The following is a 13,436-nucleotide window of genomic DNA, read 5'->3' on the forward strand; positions in this document are numbered from 1 at the left end:
TTAATGTAACCGTTTTACAGATGGGGAAAGAGAGCCTAAGGGACTGTTGAAATGGGACATTGAAATATGAGATAAGTGTGGATTACAAAGGAGCTCCTGAGGAAACGTCAAGAAGAAAAGACAACAGAGAAGTTGAACAGACATGCAGATGCGGCAGAATCCAACACAGGAATTTAAAGTGGCATTATGGGTATCTCAAGCGTAGTTGGTTATCAGGCACAAAGCAGTCTTTCTGCACCACATGCATACATATGCTGCACATACTTTGCAATAAAGGGACGGACGTAGTGAGGGTGAGCATATGTTTCAAAGTGAAAGTGCTCAAGCTGAAATCTGCGCAATCCTGTCCTGTGCTTGGCGTGTCAAGCACGTCCCTTAGCCTTTCTTGATTGAGTTCCCTTGTGAAGAAAAATGATTCAGCAATGCCACTTGGGTAGCACTCAGGTGAGAACTGAGCCAAATGATTCTTAAAGCCTTGACACATGTGAGACGATGAATGTAATCTCTCATGCACAGGGTATGTTTTATGGATGCTACCTGCTACCATTCATTGTTACTCTCCCAAATACCTGTGGGAAAATTAGTACTACATTTTACCCTTTACAGATTTTCATAGGCACATTGGTGTGGGGGTGGCTTTTAAATATTTTCCTCACAAATCAAAATGTAAGGCTAGACCACAAATTATGTACTGTTCCGTGCTGTTCGAGGCTAAACTAGCTGGTCCCCATGGCCCTGCTGACTGTAAGAGTCTATAAATCTATGTGGCACAGCCTAGCACTGGGGAGAGACAGGTATTCAGCGCTCTGGCACACACACCAGCTTACTCTCCAGGCCCAGAGCCCCAGCAGCAATGTGACTAGGGCAATGGAAAGAGATCTCAGCCTCACATTTTTACCCACAAAGCATTTATTACTTTTGACCCTCAATCCTCAATGGCACATTTCCTTTAGCTAAAATAAACTACCATCCTTGCTTATCTTATTCTAAAACACCACAAAGATCAGGCCATATAATTAAGTAACCTGCATGTATTATTACTTCATTTATTTTATTTATTTTGTTTTGTATTGGTAACTGTTGAGGACAAAAAGATGCTAAAGTTTGATGGTCTGAGTAGAGTTTGTAAAAGGGGTAATTACTGAGGGTACACAGGGCCTGTGGTTCTCCATACTAACACCCTTAGGAGATACTGCTGTCCTAGGCTCAAGAATGAACACAGGGTGTCAAGCATCTTCCATCTTCTGAGGGAAGTGGGAGCCAAACAGGGTGACCAAGTATGGGCAGGTGCAGTACAATGACGGGGCCAGAAACAGATCACATAACTCTGCTCTCCTCCCTCTGAAAAAAATTCAACCCAACAACAGAATGATGATGCTGGAATCCTATCCACACCTAAGCAGTAATACCACATACTGCACAGATGCAGGAATGGGAAGGAGCACAGGAGGGAAGAAAGGCAGACACCCAGGAAGGGGTACGTGCTCTGTTACATTCAACCAACAGGATACAAACACCCAGAAGCTAACATAAAGAAGTGGGTTAAAGTGAAAGTCTTCCTCTAGATGCCCAAAGCTACACCCTAAGGAAATGGGCTCATCTGAACCTAGGCAAACAGCAAATGACAAAAATAAAGGATTTTAGTAGACTGGAAAGGAAGCCAGTCCCTAACAATGAAAATGCATGAACAGGATCATCATCAATGTGAAACCCCAGCAGAAAATACAGAACCAGGAGAGGAGCTGGCCCCAGAAAGTAATCCTTGAAGAAAACCAGCTTGTTGTGACACTGCTCCAAACTCCTACATAAAGCAATCTTTTACCAACAGTTATTTAAAACTAAGGATAAATATGTGAAGGAATAAAAAAACCAAACTAGATATGGCTAGCTTAAGTCTTTATTAAAACCATTGTAACATGACAACAGTTTGGTAGACCTTCCTGCCTAAGGACTTTATACACTGTGTTGATGAAAGCCAATCCATGCTATTCAGAAAAATGCTCACTGCTCTTACTCACAAAAGGTGTGGAAGCTGTTATTAGTCCTGTGACAGGGTTCATATGTACAAGACAAACACGGAGATTTTAGCAGCTGTCAGTCAAGTTGGATTTAATAAAAGGAAGAGGTGCAGAAGTAGACAAGTAGATCTTGCTTGGGCCTGTGGAATGAATTCAGCAATTTAACTTCTCCTAAAAAAAAAAAATTCAAACAGAAAGGTTACATCCACCTTTGAAGGAATTACTAGAGGGAGTATTGAATAAGAAAAAAAGTAAATCTAGGTAGAAGTATTACCAAGAAGTTTGATGAACAAAGTCATAGGCACATTGGTGTTGGGGTGGCTTTTAAATATTTTCCTCACAAATTAAAATGTAAGGCTAGACCACTAATTATGTACTGTAAAAAATATGTAAGAAATATTTCTAAGTTTAAGTTAGTTGTTTGTGATAGAAGAAACAAGTATTCAAAGTGATACCTAATGGAGTTGCAGGGAAAGTATGACTGTGTGTGAGGTGAGTCCATGGACAGGGCACACCATGACTGTGTGTATGGTGAGTCCATGGAGAGTGCACACCATGACTGTGTGTGAGGTGAGTCCATGGACAGTGCACACCATGACTGTGTGTGAGGTTAGTCCTTGGACAGGGCACACCATGACTGTGTGTGAGGTAAATGGACAGTGCACACCATGACTGTGTATGAGGTGAGTCCATGGACAGTGCACACCATGACTGTGTGTGAGGTGAGTCCATGGACAGTGCACACCATGACTGTGTGTGAGGTGAGTCCATGGACAGGGCACACCATGACTGTGTGTGAGGTAAATGGACAGTGCACACCATGACTGTGTGTGAGGTGAGTCCATGGACAGTGCACACCATGACTGTGTGTGAGGTAAATGGACAGTGCACACCATGACTGTGTATGAGGTGAGTCCATGGACAGTGCACACCATGACTGTGTGTGAGGTTAGTCCATGAACAGGGCACACCATGACTGTGTGTGAGGTAAATGGACAGTGCACACCATGACTGTGTATGAGGTGAGTCCTTGGACAGGGCACACCATGACTGTGTGTGAGGTAAATGGACAGTGCACACCATGACTGTGTGTGAGGTAAATGGACAGTGCACACCATGACTGTGTGTGAGGTAAATGGACAGTGCACACCATGACTGTGTGTGAGGTAAATGGACAGTGCACACCATGACTGTGTATGAGGTGAGTCCATGGACAGTGCACACCATGACTGTGTGTGAGGTTAGTCCATGGACAGGGCACACCATGACTGTGTGTGAGGTAAATGGACAGTGCACACCATGACTGTGTATGAGGTGAGTCCATGGACAGTGCACACCATGACTGTGTGTGAGGTAAATGGGCAGTTCACACCATGACTGTGTATGAGGTGAGTCCATGGACAGTGCACACCATGACTGTGTGTGAGGTGAGTCCATGGACAGTGCACACCATGGCTGTGTGTGAGGTAAATGGACAGTGCACACCATGACTGTGTGTGAGGTGAGTCCATGGACAGGGCACACCATGACTGTGTGTGAGGTAAATGGACAGTGCACACCATGACTGTGTATGAGGTGAGTCCATGGACAGTGCAAACCATGACTGTGTGTGAGGTAAATGGGCAGTTCACACCATGACTGTGTATGAGGTGAGTCCATGGACAGTGTACACCATGACTGTGTGTGAGGTGAGTCCATGGACAGGGCACACCATGACTGTGTGTGAGGTAAATGGACAGTTCACACCATGACTGTGTATGAGGTGAGTCCATGGACAGTGCACACCATGATTGTGTGTGAGGTTAGTCCATGGACAGGGCACACCATGACTGTGTGTGAGGTAAATGGACAGTTCACACCATGACTGTGTATGAGGTGAGTCCATGGACAGTGCACACCATGATTGTGTGTGAGGTTAGTCCATGGACAGGGCACACCCTGACTGTGTGTGGGGTAAATGGGCAGTTCACACCATGACTGTGTATGAGGTGAGTCCATGGACAGTGCACACCATGACTGTGTGTGAGGTGAGTCCATGGATAGTGCACACCATGACTGTGTGTGAGGTGAGTCCATGGACAGGGCACACCATGACTGTGGGTGAGGTGAGTACATGGACAGTGCACACTATGACTGTATGTGAGGTGAGTACATGGACTTGCACACCATGACTCTGTGTGAGGTACATGGACCATGAACATCATGACTGTGTGTGAGGTGAGTATATGGACAGTGCACACCATGGCCTCTTGAGAGGCATAGCATGCTATTCTAGAATTTAAGTCACAGTGCTGGCACACATCCCTAGTTACAGAACACAGAAGGTTAAGGCAGGAGGATCACCATGAGTTTGAGGTAAGCTTGGAGTATACAAAGAGATTCTGCTTCAACACTGACCTATCCCCAAAACCCAAAGAGATAAGAATGTATAGTTTTGTTGAATATAGTTTTCTTGAACTTTACAAAGATTAAAACTGAACAAACACAACGGGAACAGGTAGGGGAGCCATCTTGGGTACTGGATCCCTCAGAGACCAGTCTGCACAAGTGAGAGTGAGGACTACAGAAGAAACACAGCTTCTAGGATTGGCAGAAGTGACACAGCTTCTAGGACAGACCCTGTTTTGGGCTCCAGACATATGGGAACCTTCCCTGCCGGAGGAGAGGTGCCCCCCCACCAAAAAAAAAAAAAAAAAAAAAAACTTATGGGACACAATGAAGGCAGACCTAAGAGGAAAACTCATAGCCCTGAAAAAAAAAAAAAACTAGAGAGAGCATACATTAGCAGCCTGACAGCACACTTAGAAGCTCTAGAATGAAAGGAAGCAAATTCACCCAAGAGTAGACTTCAGGAAATGATCAAACTCAGGGCTGAAATCAACCAAGTGGAAACAAAAAGAACTATTCAAAGAATCAACCAAACCAGGAGCTGGTTCTTTGAGAAAATCAACAAGATAGATAAACCCTTAGCCAAACTAACTAGAGGGCAAAGGGACAGTATCCTAATTAACAAAATCAAAAATGAAAAGGGAGACATAATAACAGAACCTGAGGAAATGCAAAACATCATCAGATCCTACTACAAAAGGCTATACTCAACAAAACTGGAAAACCTGGATGAAATGGACAAGTTTCTAGACAGAAGCCAGGTACCAAAGTTAAATCAGGATCAGATTAATGATCTAAACAGTCCCATTTCCCATAAAGGAATAGAAGCAGTCAGTCATCAATAGTCTCTCAACCAAAAAAAGCCCAGGACTGGATGGGTTTAATATATGGAAATCCATCAACATAATCCATTATATAAACAAACTCAAAGACAAAAACCACATGATCATCTCGTTAGATGCTGAAAAAGCATTTAACAAAATCCAACACCCCTTCATGATAAAAGTTTTAGAAAAGATCAGGAATCAAGGCCCATACCTAAACATAATAAAAGCAATCTACAACAAACCAGTAGCCAACATCAAACTAAATAGAGAGAAACTGGAAGCAATCCCACTAAAATCAGGGACTAAAAAAGGCTGCCCACTTTCTCCCTACCTATTCAATATAGTACTTGAAGTTCAAGCCAGAGCAATTCGACAACAAAAGACATCAAGGGATTACAAATTGGAAAGGAAGAAGTCAAAATATCACTTTTTGCAGATGATATGATAATATACATAAGTGACGCTAAAAACTCCACCAAAGGACTCCTAAACCCCATAAACAGCTTCAGTGCAGTGGCTGGATATAAAATTAACTCAACAAAATCTATGGACTTTATCTACACAAAGGATAAACGGACTGAGAAAGAAATTAGGGAAACAACACCCTTCTCAATAGTCACAAATAATATAATATACCTTGGTGAGACTCTAACTAAGGAAGTGAAAGATCTGTATGATAAGAACTTCAAGTCTCTGAAGAAAGAAATTGAAGATCTCAGAAGATGGAAAGATCTTAGCCATTCTGACTGGAGTGAAGTGGAATCTCAGGGTTGTTTTGATTTGCATTTCTCTGATGATTAAGGAAACTGAACATTGCAGGAGTGGGTGGTTAGGGGAACTGGGCAGGACAAGGGAACTTTCGGGATAGCATTTGAAATGTGTATAAAGAAAGTAATAAAAATAAATAAATAAATAAACTGAACAAACACGCATGTGTGTGTGTGTGTGTGTGTGTGTGTGTGCATGTGTGTGTGTATGTGTGTATGACAAAGTAGATAGAGGAAATGTTAAAGGCAAAGCCACAGAATGCAAGAATGAATAAAGATGTTGCAAACTGAAAAAAAAAAAGTAAAACCCATCCACATGTATAAGTTTTATTAGACTTACGAAAGACAGTGATGACAGGCTGGTTTACAATGCATCCTTTATGAGACACATGCAGCCACATACACGGAACATTATAAATGTAGCAATATTAGTTCTGTATTTCTGCCCAGGGAGGCCTAATGAAGATGCAATGACCCAGGCTTTTACTGGGGTTTTCCCTACGCTCACTCTCCAGGTCATGTACTAAAATCCCAGACTCCCAGAAGTGAAGCAGTGTTCAGCATAAAGCTCCTTATTTGTACAGACTGTGTAGACTGAGCCATGATCTCCTGCAGGAATTCTGGATCACTGAGTAGCCACTCAGCCTTGTCTGCCACTTAATTACCTATTATAATACACAAGTACAGTCTTACCCTGAAAAACTATCAGAGTCATTCACAGCCCCAAACTGATAAAATACTAAAACAAAAAGAATTCCAGAAAGTTATAGGTTGGACCAACTATGGCCATATAAGTAAATGATATAAGAAATCCAAATAAAAACTTTTGAGGTCATATAAAATGTATATGGCATGTAGTTATATATGTGGTGTGTCTGTGTGTATATATATATGTGTGTGTGTGTGTGTATGTATATATATATGTATATATATGTATATATATATATATGTATCATGTGGTTATATATACACATATATACATATATATGGTATATTATGGTATGTGTGTATTTTCTATATAATAGGTTTTCACATATATTATATATTTGTCACATGTGCTATAAAATATATGGACATTCATGAAAATACATGATGTACATGAAATAGGTAATTCACCATTAAGAAAGCTTGGCAATGAAGTTGGCTACAGCAACATGCTCATGACACTCACCCACACCTGCTTTTTCCAGCTGTTTTTGGAGATACTAATAATCTAATCCTAACATTTCTATGAAAATTCATGCAAACGAAAGGATCAAAATAATCCTGACAAAATGCAAGCTTAAGAAATCTCACATTACTCCACTGTCAGCAGTTACTACAGAGACACAGTAATCAAAACTGCTGCACTGACATAAGGCCAGATGTGCAAGCAGGCACACAGAATAGAACTGTGACATAAGGCCAGATGTGCAGGCAGGCACATGGAATAGAACTGTGACATAAGGCCAGATGTGCAGCCACACAGAATTGGACCCAGACTTCATGGGAGGGAGGAAAAAACCCTCTAATTGGCAGCTAGTTTGCTTAACAGGCCAAAACAGGAAATAATCTTTTCATCTGAAAATGTCAGGATAGCTACATACACACATACACGAGAGAGAGAGAGAGAGAGAGAGAGAGAGAGAGAGAGAGAGAGAGAGAGAGAGAGAGAGAGAGAGAGAGAATGAGAGCAACTGGCAGACAGACAGACAGACACCTAATAGACCACAACTCTAAATCTAAAAGCTAAGATGATACATAAATAATTTTGTAAGAAAACAGAGAAGTTCCAGCCTTCTAAGATAGATAGAAGTAGCCACACTATGGTCTTCCTTCTTCTTGAGTTTCATGTGTTTTGCAAATTGTATCTTGGGTATTCTAACTTTCTGGGCTAATATCCACTTATCAGTGAGTGCATACCATATGTGTTCCTTTGTGATTGGGTTACCTCACTCAGGATGATATCCTCCAGATCTATCCATTTGCCCAAGAGTTTCGTAAATTCACTGTTTTTAATAGCTGAATAGCCATTGTGTAAATGTACCACATTTTCTGTATCCATTCCTCAGTTGAGGGATATCTGGGTAATTTCCAGCTTCTGGCTATTATAAATAAGGCTGCTATGAACATAGTGGAGCATGTATCCTTCTTAAACTTTGGAGCATCTTCTGGGTATATGTCCAGGAGAGGTATTGCTGGATCCTCCGGTAGTACTATGTCCAGTTTTCTGAGGAACCACCAGACTGATTTCCAGAGTGGTTGTACCAGCTTGCAATCCCACCAACAATGGAGGAGTGTTCCTCTTTCTCCACATCCTTGCCAGCATCTGCTGTCACCTGAATTTTTGATCTTAGCCATTCTGACTGGTGTGAGGTGGAATCTCAGGGTTGTTTTGATTTGCATTTCCCTGATGATTAAGGATGCTGAACATTTTTTCAGGTGCTTCTCAGCCCTTCGGTATTCCTCAGTTGAGAATTCTTTGTTTAGCTCTGAGCTCCATTTTTAATAGGGTAATTTGTTTCTCTGGAGTCTAACTTATTGAGTTCTTTGTATTCATTGGATATTAGCTCTCTATCGGATGTAGGATTGATGAAGATCTTTTTCCAATTTGTAGGTGGTCTTTTTGTCTTACTGACAGTGTCCTTTGCTGTACAGAATCTTTGCAATTTTATGAGGTCCCATTTGTTGATTCTTGATTTTACATCACAAGCCATTGGTGTTCTTTCAGGAATTTTTCCCCTGTGCCCATATGTTCAGTGCTCTTCCCCACTTTCTCTTCTATAAGTTCCAGTGTATCTGGTTTTATGTGATGGTATTTGTTTCACTTGGACTTGAGCTTTGCACAAGGAGATAAGGAGATAAGAATGGGTTGATTTGCCTTCTTTACATGCTGACAACCAGTTGATCCAGCACTATTTCTTTAAAATGCTGTCTTTTTTCCACTGGATTGTTTTAGCTCCTTTGTCGAAGATCAAGTGACCATAGGTGTGTGGGTTCATTTCTGGGTCTTCAATTCTATTCCATTAATCTAACTGCCTGTCGTGTACCAATACCATCCAGTTTTTAATCACAATTGTTCTGTAGTACACCCATGGAATGAGTTACAGAGACAAAGTTTGGAATAGAGACTGAAGAAATGACCATCTAGAAACTGACTCACCTGGGGATCCATCCCATTTACAATCACCAAACCCAGACACTGTTATGGATGCCAACAAGGGCTTGCTGACAGGAACCTGATATAGCTCTCTCCTGAGAGGCTCTGCCAGTGCCTCATAAATACAGAGGTGGATGCTCGCAGTCATCCATTGGACTGAGCATAGGATCCCCAATGAAGGATCTAGAGAAAGGACCTAAGGAGCTGAAGGGGTTTACAGCCCCACAGGAGGAACAACAGTATGAACTAACCAGTATCTCCAGAGCTCCCAGGGACTAAAACACCAACCAAAGAGTACACAATGAGGTACTCAAGGCTTCGGCAACATATGTAGCAGAGGATGGCCTTGTCAGACATCAATGCAAGGAGAGGCCCTTGGTCTTATGATGGTTGTATGGGGGAATGCCAGGGCCAGGAAGTGGGAGTGAGTGGGTTGGTAAGCAGGGGGAGAGAGAGGATATAGGGGGAGGATGTTTTTCGGAGTGGAAACCAGAAAATGGGACAACATTTGAAATGTAAATAAAGAATATATCCAGTAAAAAAAAGAAAGAAAGAAAAAAGAAAATAGAGAAGTGAACTTCCTGGTCTTCAGTTAGGTAATATGTTGACAAAGGAAAAAATAGGTAAATGTTTTAAAGCTTACCAAATTCAAGCATGCTATTTGCATCAAAGAAAATAATAAAGAAAGTGAAAATACGTCCACAAGATTTGAAAAAGCATGGGAAAACCTTGTGTCTGACAATGGACTCATAGCCAGGGTATGTACTTAAAGTTCTGTTAGTGATTATAAAGTAAAACATTCTAAAATGAGCAGCGATATGAATACTATATACAGCATATTTATATTACATAGAAGCATTTATTATATAAAATATATTATCTACTTCTACATAGCATATTACATACATTTGTGTATATATATACATATATATATATATGAGTTATGAATGGTACATGAAGAACTGCTCAGTGTCATTAACTGTGTGGCAAAGGGTAATTCCAAGTGAGGCACCTCTTAATGCCACTAGGATGGTTAGTATTTTAAAAGACAAGTTAAAGCAAGAGATTGCTTTAGGGAATAAAAAGTTGCTTAGAAAGTCATTATTTTTAATAACTAAATAGTACTCCATTGTGTAAATGTAGCACATTTTCTGTATCCATTCCTCTGTTGAGGAACATCCTGGTTCTTTCCAGCTTCTGGCTATTATAAATAAGGCTGCTATGAACACAGTGTTCATAACAGGAACAGGTGTCCTTATAAAATGTTGAAGCATATTTGGGTTATATGCCCCGCTGGGTCCTCAGGTAGTACTATGTCCAATTTTCTGAGGAATCACCAAACTGATTTCCAAAGTGGTTTTACCAGCTTGCAGTCCCACCAGCAATGGAGGAGTGTTCTTCTTTCTCTACATCCTCTCCAGCATCTGCGGTCACCTGAGTTTTTTATCTTAGCCATTCTGACTTGTGTGTAGTGGAATCTCAGGGTCGTTTTGATTTGCATTTTCCTCACTAAGAATGTTGAACATTTCTTTAAGTGCTTCTCAGTCATTTGAGATTCTTTAGTTGAGATTTCTGTGTTTGCTCAGGTCCCCATTTTTTAATAGGGTTATTTGGTTCTCTGGATAACTTCATGAAATCTGCAGGCAAATGGATGGAACTAGAAAATATCATCCTGAGTAAGGCAACCTAGACACAAATGAACACACATGGTATGTACTCATTGATAAGTGGATATTAGCCAAAAAGTTCAGGATACCTGCAATATAACCCACAAACCATATGGAGTCTAAGAAGAAGGAAGACCAACATGTGTCTTCATTCATAGAAAGAGGAACAAAAATAATTTCAAGAGGTAGAGAGAAGGAATGATCTGGAAGGGAGGAGAAAGGGGTACAGGATCAAGTATTAGAAGGGATAGGAGAGAAGTACAGAGGGTCAGGAAATCGAATAGAAATATGTAACAGTGGCAGATGGGAGAACTGGGGGTAGCCACTAGAAAGTCCCAGAAGCCAGGGAAGTGAGAGGCAGCTGAAATACCCAACAAAGGGGAGAAATGACCTGTAGAGAACATATCCAGAGGTTAGGCATGGTCCCTGGTTGAGGGGTGGGGCCACCTACATATCTCAAATTTTTTGACCCAGAAATGTTTCTGTCCAAAGGAAAGACAGGGACAAAAAATGGAACAGAGACTGAAGGAAAGGCCATCCAGAGACAGCCCCACCTAGGGATTCATTCCATCTGCAGACCCTAAACCCACACACTATTGTTGATGCCAAGAAATGCTTGCTGACAGGAGCCTGGTATAGCTGTCCCCTAAGAAGTTCTAGTAGCACCTGACCAATACAGATGCAGATACAGCCAACCATCAGACTGAGCCTGGGGACCTCAATGGAAGAACTAGGGGAAGGACTGAAGGAGCTGAAGGGGATTGCAACCCCATAGGAAGAACAATTTTAGCTAACTGGACCACTCAGAGCCCTCAGAGACTAAACCACCAACCAAAGAGTATACATGGAGGGATCCATGGCTCCAGAGACATATGTAACAGAGCATGGCCTTAGCTGACATCAATGGGAGGAGAGGCCCTTTCTCCTGTGGAGGCTTGATGCCCCAGCATAGGGGGATGCTAGAGTGGTAAGGTGGAAGTGGGTGAGTGGGTGGAAAAGCACCCTCATAGAGGCAAAAGAGAGAGGGGGGAGGAGGGATGGATTGTGGGGTTGCGGAGAGGTAACCAGGAAGGGGGATATTCTTTGAAATATAAACAATTAAAATTATTAATTAAAAGAAAAAGAGATTAGCCAATATATTTAAAGTTCTAAAATAAAAATAATGCCTACCAAAAAAATTGCTCACATGAAAAAAATAGTCTGTAGTTGTCCAGAATATGAAGCAAAGAGTTCCTACAGTTTCCACACAATGGAGTACTATTCAGCTGTTTAAAACAATGACTTCATGAAATTCTTAGCCAAATGGATGGAACTAGAAAATATCATCCTGAATGAGGTAACCCAATCACAAAAGAACACTCATGGTGTGCACTCAGTGGTATTAGTGGATATTCTGAGCCCAGAAGCTCAGAATACCCAAGATCCAATTCACAGACCATATGAAGCTCAAGAAGAACAAAGGCCAAAGTGTAGGTGCTTCAGTCCTTAGAAAAGGAAACAAAATACTCATGGGAAGAAATACGGAGTCAAATGAGGAAATTTTTATGTCTATCGGCTGAAGAGTAGACAAACCAAATATAGTATACATATACAACAGACTATTATACAAAACAAAAGGGAATAAAATCCCAAGAAGTGCTGTAATTTGGATAAAGTTCAAAACATTTTTCTAGGTGAATGAAACAATTTATGAAAGAACACATATGTGGCATATGTTAACATTCCTCCTATATGAAATGTCCAGAATAGGCTATTCCACAGAGGCAGAGAATAGATGAGTAGTTTCCACGGAGTATACTGACCAAGGGAATGGAGCATAACTGCTAAGCGCTGAGATCAGGCTGTGTTCTATTCCACACTGTGTAAAGCAGTGCTTTTTCAGGTCTTGCCCTGTCCTGAGATTGCAGTTTGCAAGAGTGTTTGACTCCATTTTTTGTTTGTTTGTTTGACTCCATTTTAAGCATACCTACAAACCACATTGTCTCTCCAGCACCATCCACATAGCACAGGCTGAAATGATTTGTTTCTGAGAGTAACAATAGTGCCTTGTCAGCACGAATTGAGAATATACATACAGGCATATTAAAATCATATCACAAAAATTAGGCCTCATTAGCCATGCCAGATGGAGGGAAAGCTCTGACTCGTTACCTGGGCCTCATAAAGAGGTGGTTACTAAGCACTGTGAGGTCACAGCCCCACTAACTGCTTTAACACCCAGTGAGTTAATCAATTACAGTGAGGAAGAGAACGTCCAACGATCCCTGGGGATTCAGTTCAGCTTGGCCCCTTGCCTCCTCACTCACCATCACCAGCCTATCCACCTGCTCTTGAGGGTGGACCTGGATTTGCCATTTTCTTCAATGGACTAGTCCTTCCTCTTTGCATCTGACTGCATCTTGGCTCTTATTCCAGGCTCTCTTGGAGCCTGACAGCAATAACTGCTTTCCTGTGGTGGGTTTGGGTTCTTATTTTATCACTACAAACACTATTTTAATTTTAACCAACCCATTTATGAAACCTTTTGAACTCTACTGTAGATCTTTAATTTGTATTAATTCTGTAAACATTGAATCCACATAATGATGTAGGAGGGTAGGTAAATGGGTACGTAGGTAGGTAGGTAGGTA

Source organism: Mus musculus, chromosome 6, assembly GCF_000001635.26.
Source record: "Mus musculus strain C57BL/6J chromosome 6, GRCm38.p6 C57BL/6J".
Lineage (NCBI taxonomy): Eukaryota > Metazoa > Chordata > Mammalia > Rodentia > Muridae > Mus > Mus musculus.